The sequence below is a fragment of the Rhinopithecus roxellana genome, chromosome 6 (genome assembly GCF_007565055.1).
Source record: "Rhinopithecus roxellana isolate Shanxi Qingling chromosome 6, ASM756505v1, whole genome shotgun sequence".
Lineage (NCBI taxonomy): Eukaryota > Metazoa > Chordata > Mammalia > Primates > Cercopithecidae > Rhinopithecus > Rhinopithecus roxellana.
This window is the reverse complement of record NC_044554.1, coordinates 88,479,335-88,499,461: the sequence shown is the minus strand read 5'-3', so window position 1 is coordinate 88,499,461 and position 20,127 is coordinate 88,479,335. Positions and strand designations below refer to the sequence as shown.

Genomic DNA, 20,127 nt, shown 5'->3' with positions numbered 1-20,127 from the left:
ATATATCCTGCCTTTTTCCTTTAACACTACTGTGTCATGACTATTTTCCTATATCATTAAATATTCATGCAAAATGACTTTAGTGGCTGTAATGCTTCACTATATGAATGTTTCATAACTTAGTGTTTGACACTGAGGCCATTTCTATTTTTCAACGATATAAATAATAGCACAATGAACATTCTTATAAAAATATTAATTTTTTAAATGATAAAAATGAGCAGATTTGTACTTTCAAGGGCTAGACCATGGGTAAGAGTATTTTATATCCCACCAGGACATCAAGAGATGCAAAAGGCAATTGGAAACTCCAGAAAAAACAAACTGACCAAAAAGAAAAACAATCACTCCACTTATTGTTCCAAAAAACATTAAAACAGCCATATTTTAAAATAAGGTGCTTTGAGTTTGCCTAGCCATTCAAGAACATATTCTTATCAACCACCGTATTTTAAATGCAGTATTGGACAGATAGAATTTATTAACTGTTAAAACTTGGGCAAATAACTACATCTTGATGCTTGATTTTAAAATGTGCACAGTTATTGCATGAATTAAGTGAGAAAACATTTTGAGCACCAAACACAATGCCAGGAATGTAGAAATGCTCCTTGAAAAAAATCTCCCAAAACAAAAAATGAACAGTAATAGCACTTACTGAATTTAAATGAGTGACAAGATAAATAGTACTGTCAGTTAAGTGCTCTAGACCTTCAGAAAAACCATAATTAATATGGGCTGGAGAAATGGGCTGGGGCTTGGAAGGTGATAGCATTCAGATGGGTGGGGAGAAAAGGATGTAAAAGCCAAGGGGTGACTTTTCCATGTGAGTAAAGGAATTCAGCAGTTATGGTGTCTCAGGCTGTGGACCTCACCTGAAATGACTGGGATGGAAGATTTGTGCCTGAGAAAGTGGGAAATTAAAGTTGAAAATGTATATTGGGCAATTATTCAAGGCATTGGTGAGCAAGCCTAGGACTTGATTTGTGGGCTATGGGGAGCCATGAACATTTTTGTGCTGGGTTGCATCAGGAAAAACTAACCTGACCACAATGAGCCATGATTTAGACTGGTCAGTTAGGATATGGGAGTTCAATTTGATCCATCATCAAACAGATGGGAAGTGAAGTGGTGTGGGCTCCAGCATGGGGCCGTGACAGAGGACACGGAAAATGTCAGCGGTCCCAGTACCTCTGTGCCAGCCCCTTTGGCCTCCTGTAGGGCTGCTCAGTGACTGGGAGCTAAGCGCTCCCCTCTTAGTTGGTCCTGGCTGGTGCTGAAAGTGCTTGAGCACACCGCTCCTAGGGCTGAAGACTTCTGAGGAACCTTACTGGAAAAGCATTTTGCTTTAAGATTCAGTAAACACTGTCCCGTGCCAAGGAACTGGCGTCAACCTGAGGCTCTGGGGTCAGACCCACCGGACTCAGGCCGGCTCTGCCACTTGTTGCCCGCAGTCTCGGCCAGTTCCCTCCGCGTTGGCAACAGGCACTTTCCGATACCCCAGCAATCCTAGGAGAGCAGAGATGTTCCTAATGCGGGTGCACCACGGGCGGGTCCGCTGGCTTCCCTGACACACTTCCTGCACTCATTTCTTGCAGCTGAGCTCTTCCCCTTTAATACCTCCTTAATTAACGTGTAACCTTTTGGTTAAAATGTCAAAGCTAAGACTAAACAGGAAGGAATGAAACCACGGGAAGTTCTTTAGACTTAGTCGCCAGCAAGGTTATGGCCCGAAGCAGTGCAGGGGCAGCATGCGGGGAAGCAATTGGCAGAGCTGTGCGCACAGGGGGTGCAGCAGGCGCTGGGGAGAGTGTGGAGAGGCTGCGTGGAGCTGCACGCTGGGGGTGCGGGCGGGGGGGCTGCACTCCCAGTGAAGCGCCTGAAGGGCCAGCGGTGATGGGTTCTGAGCCCCTGGACTGGCAGCGTGTGGGGAGCTGTACATGGAGCTGCGCGCAAGGTGGCGACTGCACGTGCGGGCTTGGGGACTGGGCGCACTGGGGGCTGCAGGCGCTGGGGAGGGTGTAGTGGGCTGTGCGTGGTGCCGCCCTCAGGGGAGGCTGCACGCTGGGGAAAGCGCGGAGGCGGGGGTGCTGTGCGCGCTGGGGAGCACGTGGGCGGACACGCAGGGACTGCCCCGCGGGAATGGCTTCCACCATAGGCGCCCCACCCCACATTTCACAGTCGCCATGACGACCGGGAGGTCCGCAAGGGCTGCAGGGACAAGTCTGTTGAGGCTGCCGGGCCAGTCAGGCCTTTCTGAACGTCCCCGACTCACTTGGGCTGGGCCTGAAATTGACCCGGCTCCACCAGAGATTATGAGAAAACAAGGAGTAAGCTCAAAGCCACTACAATCTCCCTGCCCCAGCCAGCCTAAGCGGCGGCGGGGGGCCTCCCTGGCCCTGGAGCCAGAGGTGGTGGAGGAGGAGGTGAGAAGGTCCGCCCTATGCCGCGGGAACCTGCCAAGGGGCGCCAGGAGGTCCTTCCCAGCGGAGGATCCGAAATCGCAAAAGGCTTGGAGCTGGAGGTGATGGCCAACACATTTCTTCTGGGACCCTTCCAGTTCGTCCTTAATTTCCTGGCACAGTTCCGGGAAAAGGTGCAGGAACTGCAGGTGTGGCGGTTCTCCATCAGGACCACTCTCGGCATGGGTGAGGAGAAGGCAGGAGAGCCCTAGAGGGAGCCGCATGGCGCTTTTCTTGAGTCTTGAAGGAGAGCAGTTTAACAAGCAAGGGTTTGTGGGTGCCTAGTAGTAAATAATAGCAAGGTCTGAGTAGAAAGGAGTTGGCCAAAGATCTTGTCACTGAACCAGGGGAGAGAGAGATATGGGGAGTATATTAGTTTGACGGGCTGTCAGATCACAGAGTGTTTTAAGGTCTAGGAGTTTTAAAGGCTGAGGGGAAGGATCAAGGGAAGAGGATGAGATTAAGATTCCAAGAGAGGAAATAATTAGTGGAGCAAGGCTTGGAATATTTGGGAGGGTAGAATTAAAGGCACAAATCTGAGAAGCTAACTGTGGAAAAGAGGAGAGAGAATTCCTTTTCTGAGATGGCAGGAACTAGAAAAGTGAGGATTACTATAAGGAGAAATGTTAAAGTGGAGATAAAAGAAGTTGGGAGTGCTGGCGACTAATGGTCTGTTTCAGTGAAGTATGAGGCTGGTTCCCCTTCAGAGGTGAGACTGATAGGATGCCCGGGTCCAGGGGACATGCTTTTCTCACAGCTTGGAAAGGGCATGTGATAAGCCCTTCAAGCATTTAGAATACCGGCATCACTACACAGTATCCTTTTTTTTCAGATATGGTATGTGGGTTAAGGGAGGGAGTGAGAGACACAAAGATTTTGAGCATCTTTGGAAAGCTGGATGAATTTCATAGTATATTTGACCTTTTCTTTGTATATCATCTGAAGAGTTTTTGCCAGTGTATATAATTGTTAGGAGAATTAGAAATAGGATACAAATATAGTTGAATAGAATAGTCTCTGTATATTTTAAAATTAATGAAGCCTAATAAACAGTTAATGAGCATCTTTACAACCTTTTACAATTTTCAACCTTTTAAAAATTATAGCAACCGCACTTGCAGACAGTCCAAAAATACACCATGGGTCATACTTTGCCTATCCTGATATAAAACAAGTAAATCTTTTGAGAAGTATTTAAGATAAGCCCAGGACAGTTAGTGATGTAGGAAAAGATCTGGATAAGCATGGTTGAGAATTTCAACATTGCAATTTTTTAATTTTTAAAAATTTAATTTCTTCAATAATTATTGAATTAATTTGCATTTATTTTGTTAGCCAAGTCGAGTAATTTTTGAATTTTTAAGAGGCTATTATTGGTGGTTATAAGATGACTTGCCAAGTATATTTGGGATAACCATAAAAAATACCATTATAAAATCTTAGAGGGGAGGTAGGACTTCTGGAATAGCCAAGGAAATGCACTCTTCCATGACGACAATGAAAATACTTGGAAAATTATCAAAATCATTTTCTTCAAAACTTTGGAAATTAACCAAAGGTTTACAACAATCTAAAGGGCATTAATTCAAGAAAAGCTGCTGAACCTCTATAAGAACAGCAAAGTTTGTGATGTTTTAACTTGTCCTATTCCCCACTCTTCTCTCTCCAGCTCCATGGTACCTTTGAAAACAAGCAATTCCCCAACCAAACAGGGGCACAGGCTGCGTTTGCAGCTCCTGTAAAAGCTCCATACCCAGAGCAGTGTCTCCCAGCTCCCTGGTGAAGTCTTATGTATACATGGGGCACTGGCACAGGTGACTCCAGATTAGTCTCCTAGGCCATCTAGTAGCTCCTAGGTCTGGGTGCTTGCAAAGAGCTTGCAGTTCATCAGGGGTTGAGTTGCACAATGAGGCTTTTAGATGTGCTGCTGAGGAAGTGATTGCCTGCATTTAATCGTCTTCTGATGAATGCTAGGGAAACTGATCTAGAGTGGCTCCTCTTGGTTAGAACTAGTGAAGTATACTGTATATATTTACTTCTTTTAAAAATTTCATATAAAGGAATAGAAAATAATACTGAAAAAAGAAAACCCAAAAAAGGTCACAATCTTCCATAATTCCATCACTCTTTCCAATTACCTGAAGTAAAAAAACCCTTTCAAGTCTCTCCCTTTGCTTGTCAAGCCCCTCTGCAGAGAGGTAAGCTCTGTTCAGGATTTACTTTGTGTCCTAGATTTTTTCCTATGTTCATAGAGACAGGATTAGCTGGCCATCTTGCTTTGTGTGCTATCTTTCTAGACATGTAAAATAATACATTTGAAATACTTGTTTTAAAGGCATTTTATAATAAAGCAGCTTTTAATAACTTTCCTTTTTTTCTTTTTTCCAGCCTTCTTTGTGGCAATTTTACATTGGTAAGATTTAGTTTCAGTTTGAAATATTTAAAAACATTTGAATTAAAAATTGCCATCACTCTTTGCATACAATAACTTCTGGCTATAGTTGTAAAACATCTTTATGTGCACCAATTTATGCATATATTTTGCTTTTTTACAAACTTATATGTGAAACAGCATTTACAAAATAGATGCATTAGGGGAATAGTAACTTATGAATTAAAATATTTTTGCTTTACCAAATAATTTACTACATGTTTCTTTAAATATCTAGCTTTTCCAGTGTATTTTGCATGTGTAGTTCATTTAAAACCCTCCTTTATTTTATGGTAATTATATGTTGCTAGTGAAATAACTTTTTTCTTTTTCTTTTTTTTTTTTTTTTTTTGAGACAGAGTCTTGCTCACCCAGCCAATTTGTTGTATTTTTAGTGGAGGCGAGGTTTCACCGTGTTGGCCAGGCTGGTGTCAAACTCCTGGCCTCAAATGATCCACCTGCCTCGGCCTCCCAAAGTGTTGGGATTACAGGTATGAGCCAGCACACCCAGCCAGTGAAATAACTTTGGTGATAAAGTTTAGTAACACCTGCCAATTGGAAATCAGGTAAAAAAGAAGAGAAAGATCCTGCAGTGGTTATACAGAATTAAATGGCTTTGAGTCTTTCAGTGTGCAAGCCTGTGTATATTATTTTACAAAAGTGTTTAAAAAACTTTGTAAAATAATATTTCTCTCTGGAATATTTTATTTTTACCTGTACTCAGTGATTTCTACCCTTGGGAGATATAAGATCTGCCTCTATGTTCTGTTGACACAGTGCTGCTCTAGACATTTAGTCTGCAGGGAGATTTTGATGTTAGAACTGAGGCTGCAATGGTAGGGAATATTCCTGCAGTTTTGGGTACCCTGGCATATGTCCTACATGTAAAGAAGCATTGGTGGAAAACAGGGTTAATATATGGAACTTTGCTTTATTTTCAACTTCACTGGCAAGTCCTGACTACACAAGTTAGCTGTAGCATGATTGTTGACCACAGCTAATTTTGTTTATCACATATGCTCCTTTCTCCACTGCCTGCAGCTGTTGAGTTTCACTACTAAAATGTCTTCGAGCACACACCTGCATTCTTTGGCACGAGAAAGTTGATTCCTTATGTGATATTATACTTATTGTAAATCTGCTTTGATCTAAAGTAATTTTATTTAAAATTATATTTTGAACCTTTTTCAACAGTTATGGAGGTATTTCCCAAGGCTGGTACATTAGAATCACTGGAAACTTAAAAAATGAACAATAACCTGCCTCTGTTCTTATTTAGAGGCCTGGGATGGAAGGAAGGGTGAAAAAAGCCACATGAATTTTAGATGTACAATTAAGGTGGTTTTTTTGGAGACAGAATCTCACTCTGTCACCCAGGCTGGAGTGCAGTGGCATGATGTCTGCTCACTGCATCCTCCGCCCCCTGGGTTCAAGCAGTTCTCCTGCCTCAGCCTCCCTAGCAGCCAGGATTACAGACATGCACTACCATGGCTGGCTAATTTTTGTATTTTTAGTAGAGATGGGGTTTCACCATATTGGCCAGGCTGGTCTTGAACTCCTCACCTCAAGTGATCTGCCTGCCTTGGGCTCCCAAAGGGCTGGGATTACAGGCATGAGCCAACGCACCAGGCCACAATTAAGCTTAAAAACCACTGAGTTAAGGAATTTCAGGTGTGTGCCACACTGGATTATAAATGCCTAAAAACATACAAGTTAGTAAGCAAATTACAAAATTACTATTATAACAATTTATTGTTTTCTTTTTATGGCATTCTTATCGCTTATTTTACTGTTGGTTTTAAAACTTGTTCTTATTGTAATATGATACTTCATTTTTTTCTAGGTTACATTTAGTAACACTGAAAATGATCGTCATTTCTCCCACCTCTCATCCTTGGAATGGGAGATGAGTTTTCGCACTGAAATGGTTAGGTTTCTTCTTCTAACGAATTAATTTGTGGTTTAACAATAGCGAGACTATGAGGTAGAAATGTATTAGGCATTGAAACAAACTTTTGGTGAGCTGCACTGTTTTATAAGCTATAACTCAGGTTTATTATTTAAATAGTAAAGTGTTTGAGATTATTTTTCTGTTACTTATTTCATTATCTCTCACTCTTTCCTAATGCAGACTTCTTTTTAAGATAATAAAGATGAATTATAATAGGTGAGGAGGGAGGACAAAGGAAGCACTGAGGAAGTGATAAAGGGGAACGAAATGAAATGTTATCAGAAATTGCTTTCTCTTTGCCTACAGTTGGGAGATCCCATGTTTCACCTGGGTCTTTTAATGATGATGATTATTATTTGGCTCTCTTTTGATTTCAAGATAATCTCTTTTAAGAGATAACTTTTGATATAATTTTTAAATAATTTTCTGTTTTTCGATACTTAATCTTTAAAATGGCGTTTTCTGCCATACACATCTCACATAATAATTGTGAGGAGTAAGTGGGATAACGAATGCCAGAATTGCACAATTTTACATTTAGAAGACACCACAACCGTCCGTCTTCCAGATCTGCTCGCAGCTGGTCAGGGGCCTAGTGAAGCACTGAAACTGGCTCTCCTCACTCTGGCCATTGCTTTTTGTTTAAATTATGATAAAATTTAGATTTAAATTTGTAATAAAAAATTTCAATGTTTATCATTTAAGCGTACAATTCAGTGACATTAAGTACATTTGTGATGTCTTGCAACTATTACCACTGTCCACATCCAGAACTTTTTGCTATCCCAAACAGAAACTCTACCCACTAAACACTAATCACACCCCACTATATTTTCTGTCTCTATGAATTTGCCTATGCTAGGCCCCTCAATCACTGCTTTTTAATTTTCATACCTATATCGCCCCTATAAAGTTTCAAAGCATTGGATACATTAACATATGTATGACATTTGAACATTTTAAAGGTATTTCCAAAGACAGAATATAAAATATTATTAAATAAAGAGTGTAACTGTGGCAGAGTCTGGACTTTGGTGACAGATCACTGGATTCTAATAGCAATTCTGTGCTTTCCTGTATGATGGCTAGTCAGGTAACCTCTCAGATTCTCGGTAATTTCATCTGCTCAATAAAAACAATGCCAACCTTAGAGGAGTTTAGGGAAAATGAAGGGAGATAATGAATGGCAACACATAGCAGAATACTTAACACAAAACAATAGCTGCTATTAGTAACTTATTTATATATTTAATATTTCCCTAAATATAGACTTTTGCTTATTAGGTATCCTTTAATTGTATTGTTTTGTTATCTTCCTAAGCAGAAAGGAAAATTCTTTATGAACTCATATTTTGCCAATCAACTATGAGGTAATGGCCTTTCAGACATCAGCTAAAACAGACCTTTAATTTAGCAGTTACTCATGTTGGATGAGGCAGATATGATTATAACATATAGCATTTTTTAGGGAGAGTGCATTTTAAAGAATGTTGCCCTTTTTAGCTTTTTAGATTTTAGAAGTGAAAGCAAGAAACTGATGGGGAAATAAGACACAACATGCTGTTGTTAATCTATGAATTTTACTTCAACAGCACTTTTACTATCCTAATGTAGCCTTTATTTTGTATGCTGAAGTGTAAGACACTAAAATAATGTGCTTTTTAGTATATAGCATTTGTGAGCAACAATAGTCAATTGACATTGAGCTTTCACCTTGCACAGAGGATTTGATGGAGCTATGAAGTAAGCTAGATGCATTGGATTCCTTGCTCATGATGCTTATGGTCATTATATTTTATTTCCTAAGAGCATGGGAAAAAAAGAAGTAATTTTCTATATGCAAAGTTGTACAGAGGCATGAAGGCATCCCTGTTTATGATAGAATTAATCAGATGTCAACCTTCAAGCATCTCAAATGTGAGGGATAAAACCAGATTTGGGAAAATTAAACATATACTGTCTACACCTTTTAAGACATTATTAGAGAAACTCTTTAAATCATTTGACCATCCCTCCAACTCTTTAGTTTGAAAGCCTATAGAAAATTTGAAAGAATAGTACAGTGATCACCTGAAAATACATGCTTTTCAAAGTCCAAGAATGCGAAATAGTAGGAAGTCTTATTATTGACCTTTTTTTTTCAGAAAAAAATGTTCTATAGAAGTGATAAAAATAATTATTTTAAAGTTTTAATTACATTGCTTTTTTTTTTAAGGGACTTTATTATTCCTACTTCAAGACCATTATTGGGACACCTTCATTTTTGGAAGGACTGTGGATGATTATGAATGACAGGCTTACTGAATATCCTCTTGTAATTAATACAGTAAAACGCTTCCATCTTTATCCAGAGGTGAGTCATCATTTGAGACAAATAATATTTGTAGAGTGATCCTCTTTATCAGATAAAAATAGTGAGCACAATCTTGTTAAAAAGAAAGGGAGGGGAGCTTTCAGGTGTATTAATTTTGTGTATCCTTAGGGTTGAGCAGAATATCATAAGTTCCTCTTGTAAAATTTTAAGACCTCAGAAACTGTTCTCTCATGAACTCAAAGAATGAACCTTAGTGTGTAAATAATGGCCAGAGTAATAGACAAGCCAAATGGAAAAGAGAGTCATGGGAGCCAAAAAGGTTCTAAATGGGCATGGGCTTTTGGCTTTGGACACCTCATACATGGGCACAATGACCACATGAAGGGACAGTGAAAGTGATGAGCTTGAATAGTGATCTTGGAGTTACGTTAGTATGGTAAGATTTCTTTAGTCACACAGCCAGAAATCTATTACTATCTTCCAACACTTAGCCTAAAAGAGTATGATTGTTATAGTACTGTACAAATGCTAAAAATTTGAAAAATGGAGACAAAATTAGTGAATTTGGTTTGTGAACTCAAGATAAATGCTAAATTTGACACCATGGTAAATACTACTGTCGAGTTAAAAGTTGTCTCAGAATCCAGCATGTTAATTAAAAGTTACTGATTTTTAGTCCTTTATTCATATTTTTATAGTATTTTAAAATTATTATTCTTTAGATTTTGAAATGCTTAAAACTACAGAGACTTAGAAAATAATATTCAAATGTGTGTGATCAACCATCTAAAATAAATAAATGCTGATCTTTGTCATTTTTGCATCAACTATTTTACAATAATTAAAATATTATAAATACAGTTAAAATCACCTTTGTTCTGCTTCTAGTCCAACTTATACCTTTATTAAAATTTGGTGTGTGTATCCATCCAATCTCCGTTTTCAGAGATTGTTTTATTATGTGCTTTAAGTTCACATAAATGATCTCACACTGAATGTGTCACTGTAGGATTTTTTCTTCAAAATTATATTTTTGAACTTTCTGTATATATATAATTTCTTTAATTTTAACCATTTTATGAATTCTAAAGTTTATGTATTTCCCCATCTTAATATATTATTTCCAGTTTTTCAATTACAAGCAATGTAATCTCAAATGTGCACTTCTGTGTGGTTTTCTTCTGTATATGTGCAGTATTTTGTCTAGGATATATACCTAGAAGTGGACTTGCTGTTATAGAGTGTGTGCTTTTTCAACTTTGCCAGATATTGCTAAATTGCTGTCTGAAGCAAATGTAGCAGTTCACACTGCTGTCTAGAATTTTCTCATATCATTATTAGATTTTGAATTGTCAGACCATGTGATTTTTACTCTTATGATGGCTGTGATATGCTTTTTGTTTTAATTTGTGCTTCCCTTATTATTTATGGGGATAAATATATTTCCATGTTTAATAAGCATTTGGATTTGTTCTTCTATCAACAACATATATAAATCTTTGTCACCAACTCAGCTTTTTAGAGGTATGACTTACATGTAATAAAATGTGCCAATTTTGAGTGTACCATTCTCTGAGTTTTGACAAAGGTATGAAGCTAAATATCCATCACCACAATTGAGTTACAAAACATTTTCAGAATGCCAGAAAATGCTCCATTGTGGTAACTGTCTTTTCCCCCATTGAATTAATTGTCTCGGTACATTCATTGAAAATTGATTGATCACATTATGTGTGAATCTGTTTCTGGACTCTATTATTCTGTTGATCTATAATTATGCCAGTACCACACTACCTTGATTAATGTAGCTTTACAATAAATCTTGAAAGTAGATAGTTCTCTAACTTTGTTTTTCCTTTTTAAAATTGCATTTCTATCTAAATGTTAGGGTCAGCTTATTAATTTCTCAAAAAAAAAAAAAAAACCTACTGGGATTTTGGTTGGGATTATGTTGGATTTGTACATGTATTTGGGAAGAATGGACATCTTAACAATATTGAATTTTCTAATCCATGATCATAGTATAGATCTCCATTTTGTTGATTATTTTTAATTTGTCTCAGCAATGTTTTGTATTTTTTCAATGTACAGTCTTCCCCGGTACTCTTTTATCATAAATGGTATTATTTTAAAATTTTTATTTTTCCATTTTCTGTTGCTTTTGTATAGAAACATAGTTGATTTTGAATATTAACTTTGTATCTGCATCTTGATGAAGTCAGCGTTTCTAGCAGCTTGTTTGTAGAATCCTTTGGATTTTTCTATGCACATGATGATACAGTCTGTAATTAAAAGCAGTTTTATTTTCAGTAGGTATACCCTAAATGTTTTAAAAACAGCTTTATTGAGGTATAATTGACATATTATAGCTGGTCATATAGATGAAGTGTAAAGTTTGATTAGTTTTGGCCCACCTGTAAAACCATCACCAGTCAAGACAATGAGCATATCCCTCATCCCGAAATTTCCCTGTGCTCCTTGGTCATCCCTCCTTCCTTCATCTCTCTTTGCCCACATCCCATCCCTAGGAAATGACTACTATTCTTTTTGTCATTACAGTTTAGTTTGCATTTTCTAGAATTTTATAGAAATAGAATCAGAGTTGTTCTGTGCTCAGGTCTTAATTTATGTGGTTGACTTGAGTGATGACACAGATAGATCAGTGCCACTGAAAGAAGAATTTATGATTAATACTTCCATGGAGAAGAGGACAAGTCACATCACACAGAGCCACAGGAGAGATACAGTTTGGTCAGACAGAAGCAGTACTGAGGGTAAAGCCTAAGCCATCGCTTTTATTGGGGTTTCTATGGGAAAGGCAAAACGTGCAGAGTTTAAAAAAGAAAATAAATAAACAAAATCGAAAGACAGTTGGCAAACTGGGAGAAGATATTTGTTTGGTTTCTTTTTGTTTGTTCTGAGACAGTCTCACTTCATCGCCCAGATTGAAGTGCAGTGGCATGATTTTGGCTCCCTGCAGACTCCGCCTCCCAGGTTCAAGCGATTCTCCAGCTTCAGCCTCCGAATAGCTGGGATTACAGATGCGTGCCACCACACCTGGCTAATTTTTGTATTTTTAGTAGAAACGGGGTTTCACCATGTTGGCCAGGCTAGTCTCAAACTCCTGGCCTCCAGTGATCCTCCTGCCTTGGCCTCCCAAAGTGCTGGGATTACAGGCGTGAGCCACCATGCCTGGCCAGGAGAAAATATTTGCAATATACCTCACAGATAAAGGGCTAATACATCTAATATATAACGAACTCTTAATTCTTTATATATTTAGCTTCTGGAGGCTTCAGGTGTCAGTTTGGTGATGAAGAGAGCTGGAATGATGACATTCTCATTCCTGCGACAGGAAAATAGCTGGACAAACTGCAAGATAACACCTTTTCTTGAACCCTTCAGAAAACTGAAGTCAGAGGACAACCAACGCAGAATTTCAAGAAGGACAGGTGCCTGCAGAAAGCAATAGGAACTGAGCATTCTGGAATAGGGAATGCTTGACTGAGATAGATGCTTTTGAATGCCATATAAGCTGGTACAAAGATTAAACCAGAAATTTTTTAATGAACTGCTACAGACTTAGTGTGAGCTGGCATGAAATGTGAAGGTGAGCAGGCTCTCTCAGGGAAGACTGGGGAAGTATTTAGAGAAAGCTTTCCCTATGATGCTGGTTAGGGGACAGGAAAAGCAATCATTGCTCAGACTCTGCGCACACCCATGTTGTGAAATCTCTCCTAAGGAAAAGAAAGCCATGATCTGTAGGGAGAACGGTATCAAACCCATTGTCTGAGGACACTGGTGGGTATCCAGTGAAAGAGAACAGGCAGGAAAATAAAAAAAAAATGTTAAAAAACAGTCATATTCCTTGAGGAGGGAACACTTATGAAGGGTACAGCCCCCAAGTCCCAAATTCACAGTAGCTGCCTAAGATTGAGGCTTAATTGGAACATCAGAAAACCCGTCACTCTTCCCCCATTACATTAACAAGCCTTTGGTAACAATCACAGTGGAATGTGACTGAGTGAGTTTTGCAAGGCATTTTCTTTCTAGGGAGCAGCACAAAGGAAAACCCAAAACCAAGTTCAAAACAAGGTACCACTAGAAGAATTTGAAATCGCTAGTGTCCACAGCAGCAACAAACTCCAGCTTTGGTAACTATAGCAATTACAAACTTCAAATCCAGCCCACCCTAACTATATTAACACAAATCCCTCCCTACAATAAAGACCTAACAGTAAGAAAGATGTTCTTATTTTCAAGCATAAAAATACTGACCTCTGTGCCTACTGTCTTTTACAATATGTCTAACTTTCAGCAAAAATTTTGAGGCATACCTAAAGGTAAGAAAAAGCACAGTCTGAAGAGACAAAGCAATCATCAGCCAGACCCAAAGAAGATACAGATACTGGAACAACTGGACAGGAGATTGAAGTCACTATGATTAATATTTTAAAGACCCAAGTGGAAAAGATAGATGATATGCAAGATCAGACAGATAATTTTAGCAGAGAGATGGACACTCTAAGAATCAAAGGAAAATGTTAGACATAAAAAAAGAAGTAAAAAATGCCTTAGATGGGCTCATCAACAGACATAGCACAGCAGAAGAAATAATCAGTGAGTTTGAAGATAGGTCAATAGGAATGCAAAGAGAAAAAATAGTGGTGGAAGGAAACGAAAGAGCATCTAAGAGCTGTGACACCATATCAAATATTTTAATATATGCATAATTAGAATCCCAGTGAGAGATTAAAGATGAGGAATAAATATTTGAAAAATAAATGACTGAGAATTTTCCAAAATTAGTGACAGATACCAAACCACAGATCTAAGAAACTCAGAGAACATCAAAAAGGATAAATACCAAACAAATGCATGAATGAACAGATAAACAAACCAAACGTGTATACAAACCTAGGGGTAAATGTAAACACATTAAAGAGTATGAGACAGAGGCTATCTCACAAAGCCTAAAATACTTATCATCTGGCTCTTTATAGGAAAAGCTTGCTGACCTCTTATCTAAGAGAATGAATAGACTAGGGATATAATGTGAGTTTCTTGTACAGCACCAAGGGCTTCATTTGAGGTTGATGGTGTTGAACTGAGAACAAAACCAGCCAACAGAATTGTGTTTCTCCAGCTATAATCAGATTCCCAAGTATGAACACGTAGAAAATGGAGAGTTGAATTTAATCATGTTGGGTCAGCTTTCCCTTGGATGTAGAAAGCCAAAAAGAACATTGCTCATGGCCTTCCAGCAATGTCAGCAGCAAAAACAACAAAAGCCAGACAGTCTTCAAATTTATAACTTTTCCTGCAGCAGTCAGGGAGCTGAGATCACAGGGCAATCAAATAACCCAAAATAAATTAAAATGAAAAAGCACGTGCAAGGAGAACAGAAACAAGCATTTAATTACATGGGTCGTGCCACTAGACACAATGGTAAAGAATTCAACTCAAATTGTTCACCAGTCAGTGGGTAAATGCCTAGTATGAGATAGCAAGGGAATTTGCAATTGCTTACAGACATTTTTACACAGATCTCATAAGGTGCTGACAAAAGATGAGCAAGAGTGCTCAGAAAGCATCCTCCATGGTAAAGCCTGGGAGAACAGGAGCCACTTAGAGAAAGACATGAAACCCATCCACCCCCCTCTTCCTTATCTCCCCTATAAGTCTTAAACTCTCTTATCTTAAACTGCTAGGGGAAAGGTAACAAACACTGTCCTTTTCACATTATTGGTACAAAAATAGGCCACAGATCCTGATTTGGTCCTTGAGCCTTACTTTTGCTAACCCCTTGATGCTTGTTTCATATCTTCTCTCTCCAGTTATCCCGAACCTCCTCTCCCCCTTTCATTCTCAGCGAATGACCTTGTTTTCTCCTGTTTTCCTGTGCCCATTATGTATTTCCTAGCTGTATCCTAGGTGCCTACTTCCTGGAATATGGAGTTGATTCAATATCATATTTGTTGAGTGAATGAAACTGTGCAAATTTCCTTGTGCTACATACTCAGTAGTCAATGGATACAACCTAAGCACAACCAAAATTAGGTTTATCTGTATCCTCACCTGCATTTGGTATTGTCACTATTTTTTATTTTACTCATTCTTACACATATGCAGTGATATATCATTATGGTTTTTATTTGCATTTCCCTATTGACTAATGACGATGTACATCTTTTTGTGTTTATTTGCCATCTGTATGTGAAATGTGTCTTTATGTATTTTGCTCCATTTCTATTTGAATTGTTTGTTATATGAATTTTGGATCTTAGGATGTTCCTTTCATATTATAGATGCTAATTATTTTTCATATATATGGCTTGCAAATATATTTTCCTAGTCTGTAGCTTGTCTTTTCATTCTCTTAAACAGGGTCTTTATCATAGTATTGTTGAGTTTGTCTCAATTTTGGGGGAATTTCTGTCTAGTTCTATCAACTAAAAGAACTAGTTGAAAATACTAATTCTAGTTTTTTGACAGAGGGATTCTGAAGTCTCCTAGTAAAATTATTTATTTGTGCATTTCTCCTTTGACGTCATCTGTTTTTCTTCACATATTTTGTAGCTCTATGTTTGGTGCTATGCATTTAGGATTGCAGGGTCTTCTTGTTGGATTTTTAAAAAAATAATTTAACAATGACTTTTTCTTCCTTCTCTGATAATTTTGTTTGCTCTGAAGTGTGCTTTTTTCTGATAACAGCATCATCACTTCTGCTTTCTTTTCATTACTGTGTGTATGATAAATTCATCATTTTCCATCCTTTCACTTTCAGTCTGACTTTATTATTATATTTGAAGTGAGTTTCTTGTAAACAATTGGGTAATATTTTTAAATCCAATCTGTCAATGTGTGTCTTAATTGGTATATTTACCAGTTGGCCACTTATATTTAATATAGTTATTAATGTGTTGGAGTTTAAGTCTGAGATTTTATTTTGTGGTTTCTAATTCGTGGTTTTCAATTTCTGTTTTCTTTTTTTTTAACCTTCTTGTGGCAGAATATTTTATTTGAACATTGTTTAGAGTTATATTTTGATTGATCTATTTTTAAAATATATCACTTTACAAAGCTTTTTTTAGTGGTTCTAGTGATTATATCAACACAATTTATTACAATCTGTTGCTGCTGTCATTTTACTGTATGTTTGAATCATCAAACTTATTTTAAACTCAAGTTTTACACATATTTTATAAACTCAGGAAGAAAGTGAAGGCTTGTTTTATTTTATCTATGTTTTTTATTTCTTCCTCTTTGATGTTCCAAGATTCCTTCTTTTATCATTTCATTTCAGTTTAGGGAATTTTCTTTAGCTACACGTTTAGAATAGATGTCTGTTCTAAAAGTTCTGCTGGCTGCATTTTTTTTTTTTTTTTTTTTTTTTAGTTTTTCTTAACTCAGAGAATGCAGTTTCTTTTCATTACTGAAGGATATTTTTGCCGGACATCGGCTTCTGGGTCGATAGTTCCTTTCTTTCAGCATTCGGCAAGTGTTGTGCCATTTTGTTCTGGCCCTCCATAGTTTCTGATGAGAAATCCACTGTTAGTTGAATTCTTTTTCTCCTTTAGGTAAGATTTTGTTTTTCTCTTGTTGTTTTCAGTATTTTTTTTTTTTAAATTTAGTCTTCAAAAGTGTATCAAAGTATAATACTTAAAGTTCAAATGTTTTCTAAAGTATGTTGTGTTTTAGTGTGGATTTCTTTCGAGTTTTTCTGTTTGAGATTTGCTCAGCTCCTTGAATATTTAGGTTTATATCTTTTGCCATATATGGGAAGTTCAGTCATATTTCTTTTTCTTTGAGACGGAGTCTCACTCTGTCGCCCAGGCTGGAGTTCAGTGGCCAGATCTCAGCTCACTGCAAGCTCCACCTCCCGGGTTCATGCCATTCTCCTGCCTCAGCCACCCAAGTAGCTGGGACTACAGGCGCCCGCCACCTTGCCTGGCTAGATTTTTGTATTTTTTAGTAAAGACGGGGTTTCACCGTGTTAGCCAGGATGGTCTCCATCTTCTGACCTCGTGATCCGCCCGTCTCAGCCTCCCAAAGTGCTGGGATTACAGGCTTGAGCCACCACGCCAAGCCTTTCTTTCTTTTTTATGTATGTATGTATGTATGTATGTATGTGTGTATGTATGCATGTATGTATGTATGTATGTATTTATTTTGAGATAGGATCTCATTCTGTCGCACAGGCTGGAGTGCAATGGTGCAATCTCAGCTCACTGCAACCTCTGACTCCTGAAGTCAAGCGATCTGCCTACCTCAGCCTTCTGAGATGGGCAACCACCATACCTGGCTAATTTTTTTGAATTTTTTGTAGACATGGGGTTTCACTATGTTGCTCAGGATGGTCTGAAACTCCTGGGCTCAAGCAGTCTGCCTGCCCTGGCCACCCAAACTGCTGGGATTACAGGCATGAGCCACCAGGACCAGCCTCAGTAATTATTTCCTTGAATTATTTTTCAGCCCTGCCTCTTTCTCGTCTCCTTCCAAGACTCCAATGACATGAATGCAGGACCCTTTGTTAAAGTTCCACAGGTTCCTAGGGCTGTTACTTTTTTTTATTATTGTTATTCTGTTAGCATTTGTTTTTTCTCTTTTGCTCAGATTAATTTCTATTGTTCTGTCTTCTAATTTACTGGTTATTTTCTTCTATCTCTGCCATTCTCCTCTTGTACCATCCATTAAGGTTTTTTATTTTGATTATTTTATTTTTGAGTTTTGAAAATTTTGACTTTTCTTTATGTCTTCTGTTTTTCTGCTGATGCTTTTTCTTCTTCCAACTTCTGTTTTAGGTTCATGGGGTACATGTGTGGGTTTGCTATATAGGTGAATTGCATGCAGTGGGGGTTTGGTGTATGCAGTATTTTGTCACCCAGGTAATAAGCATAGTATTCAATAGGCAGTTTTTCAGTCTTCACCCTCTTCCCACCCTTCACCCTCAAGTAGGCCCCAGTGCCTGTTGTTCCCTTCTTTGTGTCCCTGTGTACTCAGTGTTTAGCTCCGCTTATAAATGAGAACACGCAGTATTTAGTTTTCTGTTCCTGCATTAATTCACTCAGCATACTGGCCTCTAGCTCCTTCCATGTTGCTGCAAAGGACATTATCTTGTTCTTTATAATGGCTGCGTAATATTCATGGGGTATATGTACCACATTTTCTTTATCCATTCCACTATTGATGGCATTTAGATTGATTCCATGTCTTTGCTATTGTGAATAGTGCTGCAGTGAACATACATGTGCATTTGTCTTTATGGTAGGCTAATTTATATTCCTTTGGGTATATACCCAGTAAGGGGATTGCTGGGTCAAATGGTAGTTCAGTTTTAAGTTCTTTGAGATATTTCCAAAGTGCTTTCCACAGTGTTTGAACTAGTTTACATTCCCACCAGCAGTGTATAAGCATCCCCTTTTCTCCACAACCTCATCAGCATCTGTTTTTTTTTTTATTTTTTTACTTTTATTTTATTTTAGTTTTATTTTTTGAGATGGAGTCTTGCTCTGTCGCACAGGCTGGAGTGCAGTGGCTGGATCTCAGCTCACTGCAAGCTCCGCCTCCCAGGTTTAAGCCATTCTCCTGCCTCAGCCTCCCTAAGAGTTGGGATTACAGGCGCCGCCACCTCGCCTGGCTAGTTTTTTTGTATTTTTTAGTAGAGACGGGGTTTCACCGTGTTAGCCAGGATGGTCTCGATCTCCTGACCTCGTGATCCGCCCACCTCGGCCTCCCAAAGTGCTGGGATTACAGGCTTGAGCCACCGCGCCCGGCCCTACTTTTTAATAATAGCCATTCCGATTGGGTTAGTGTGGTTTTGATTTGCATTTCTCTAATGATTAGTGATGTTGAACACGTTTTCATATGATTGATGGCCACATAAATATCTAATTTTGAGAAATTTGTGTTCATGTCCTTCACCCACATTTTTTTCATGTTTTAAAAAAGTGGCATTGTTTTATTACTATCCACAGGTGGGGCCTGCATGATGTGGTGGATGTGCTGGGCTCAGGGGACGTGTGGGCTGTGAGGAGGAGATGATGACAGAAAGGCTGGAAGAAAAGGGGGTGGGTTTGAAGGCCAGGCCCAAGGGGTCCTCAGGTCCCTTTCTGGGAAGGGACAGCCTTAAGGAAGGAGACATGGCAAGCCATAGCTAGGCTACCAATCAGATTAAGAAATTCTGGGAAATCTAACTGCCCATTCCAGTTTCTTCATGCAGTCAAGGACACCAGGGTCCTTCTGGTTCTTTGTGAAGGCAGCCAGCTCTGTATTCATGAAGCTTAGGAACTCCGTCTTGGAGAGACTGCAGTTGTAACCATCCTTTCCAGCATACTTTTGGAAAACAGCAATCAGGGACTCAATGCACCACTCAGTCTCTGTAAGGCTGGAGATTTTTGCCATGTTGGAGCTGAGCGATGCCCAGGAGGCTGTGACTGGGAGTGGCACGGAGTACCCATTTTTTAATGTTTTTTTTTTTTTTTTTTTTTACTTTTGATTTGTTCCTTATGGATTCTGGATATTAGACCTTTGTCAGATGAATAGTTTGCAAATATTTCTCCCTTTCTGTAGGTTGTCTGTTTACTCTCTTGGTAGTTTCTTTTGCCATGCAGAAGCTCTTTAATTTAATTAGGTTGCATTTGTCAATCTTTGTTTTGTTGCAATTCCTTTTGGCATCTTCATCATGAAATTTTTGCCAGGGTCTATGTCCAGAATGGTATTTTCTATGTTTTCTTCTAGGATTTTCATTGTTTTAGGTTTTACATTTCAGTCTTTAATTCATCTTGAGTTGATTTTTGTGTATAGGGAAAAGAAAGGGTGAAGTTTCAGTCTTCTGCATATGGCTAGCCAGTTATCCCAGCATCATTTACTGAATAAGAAGTCCTTTTTCCTATTCACTTGTTTTGTCAGGTTTGTTGAAAATCAGATGGTTCTAGGTGTGTGACTTTATTTCTGGGCTCTCTGTTCC

The 20,127-nt window shown here is 38.4% G+C and overlaps 2 pseudogenes; one reads left to right on the top strand and one right to left on the bottom strand.

The window, feature by feature from the left end:
- The first annotated feature begins 2,315 nt into the window (after positions 1 to 2,315).
- Positions 2,316 to 20,127, top strand: part of LOC104666485 — an 83,380-nt pseudogene continuing 65,568 nt past the window's right edge.
- Positions 19,259 to 19,562, bottom strand: LOC104660691 (annotated as a pseudogene).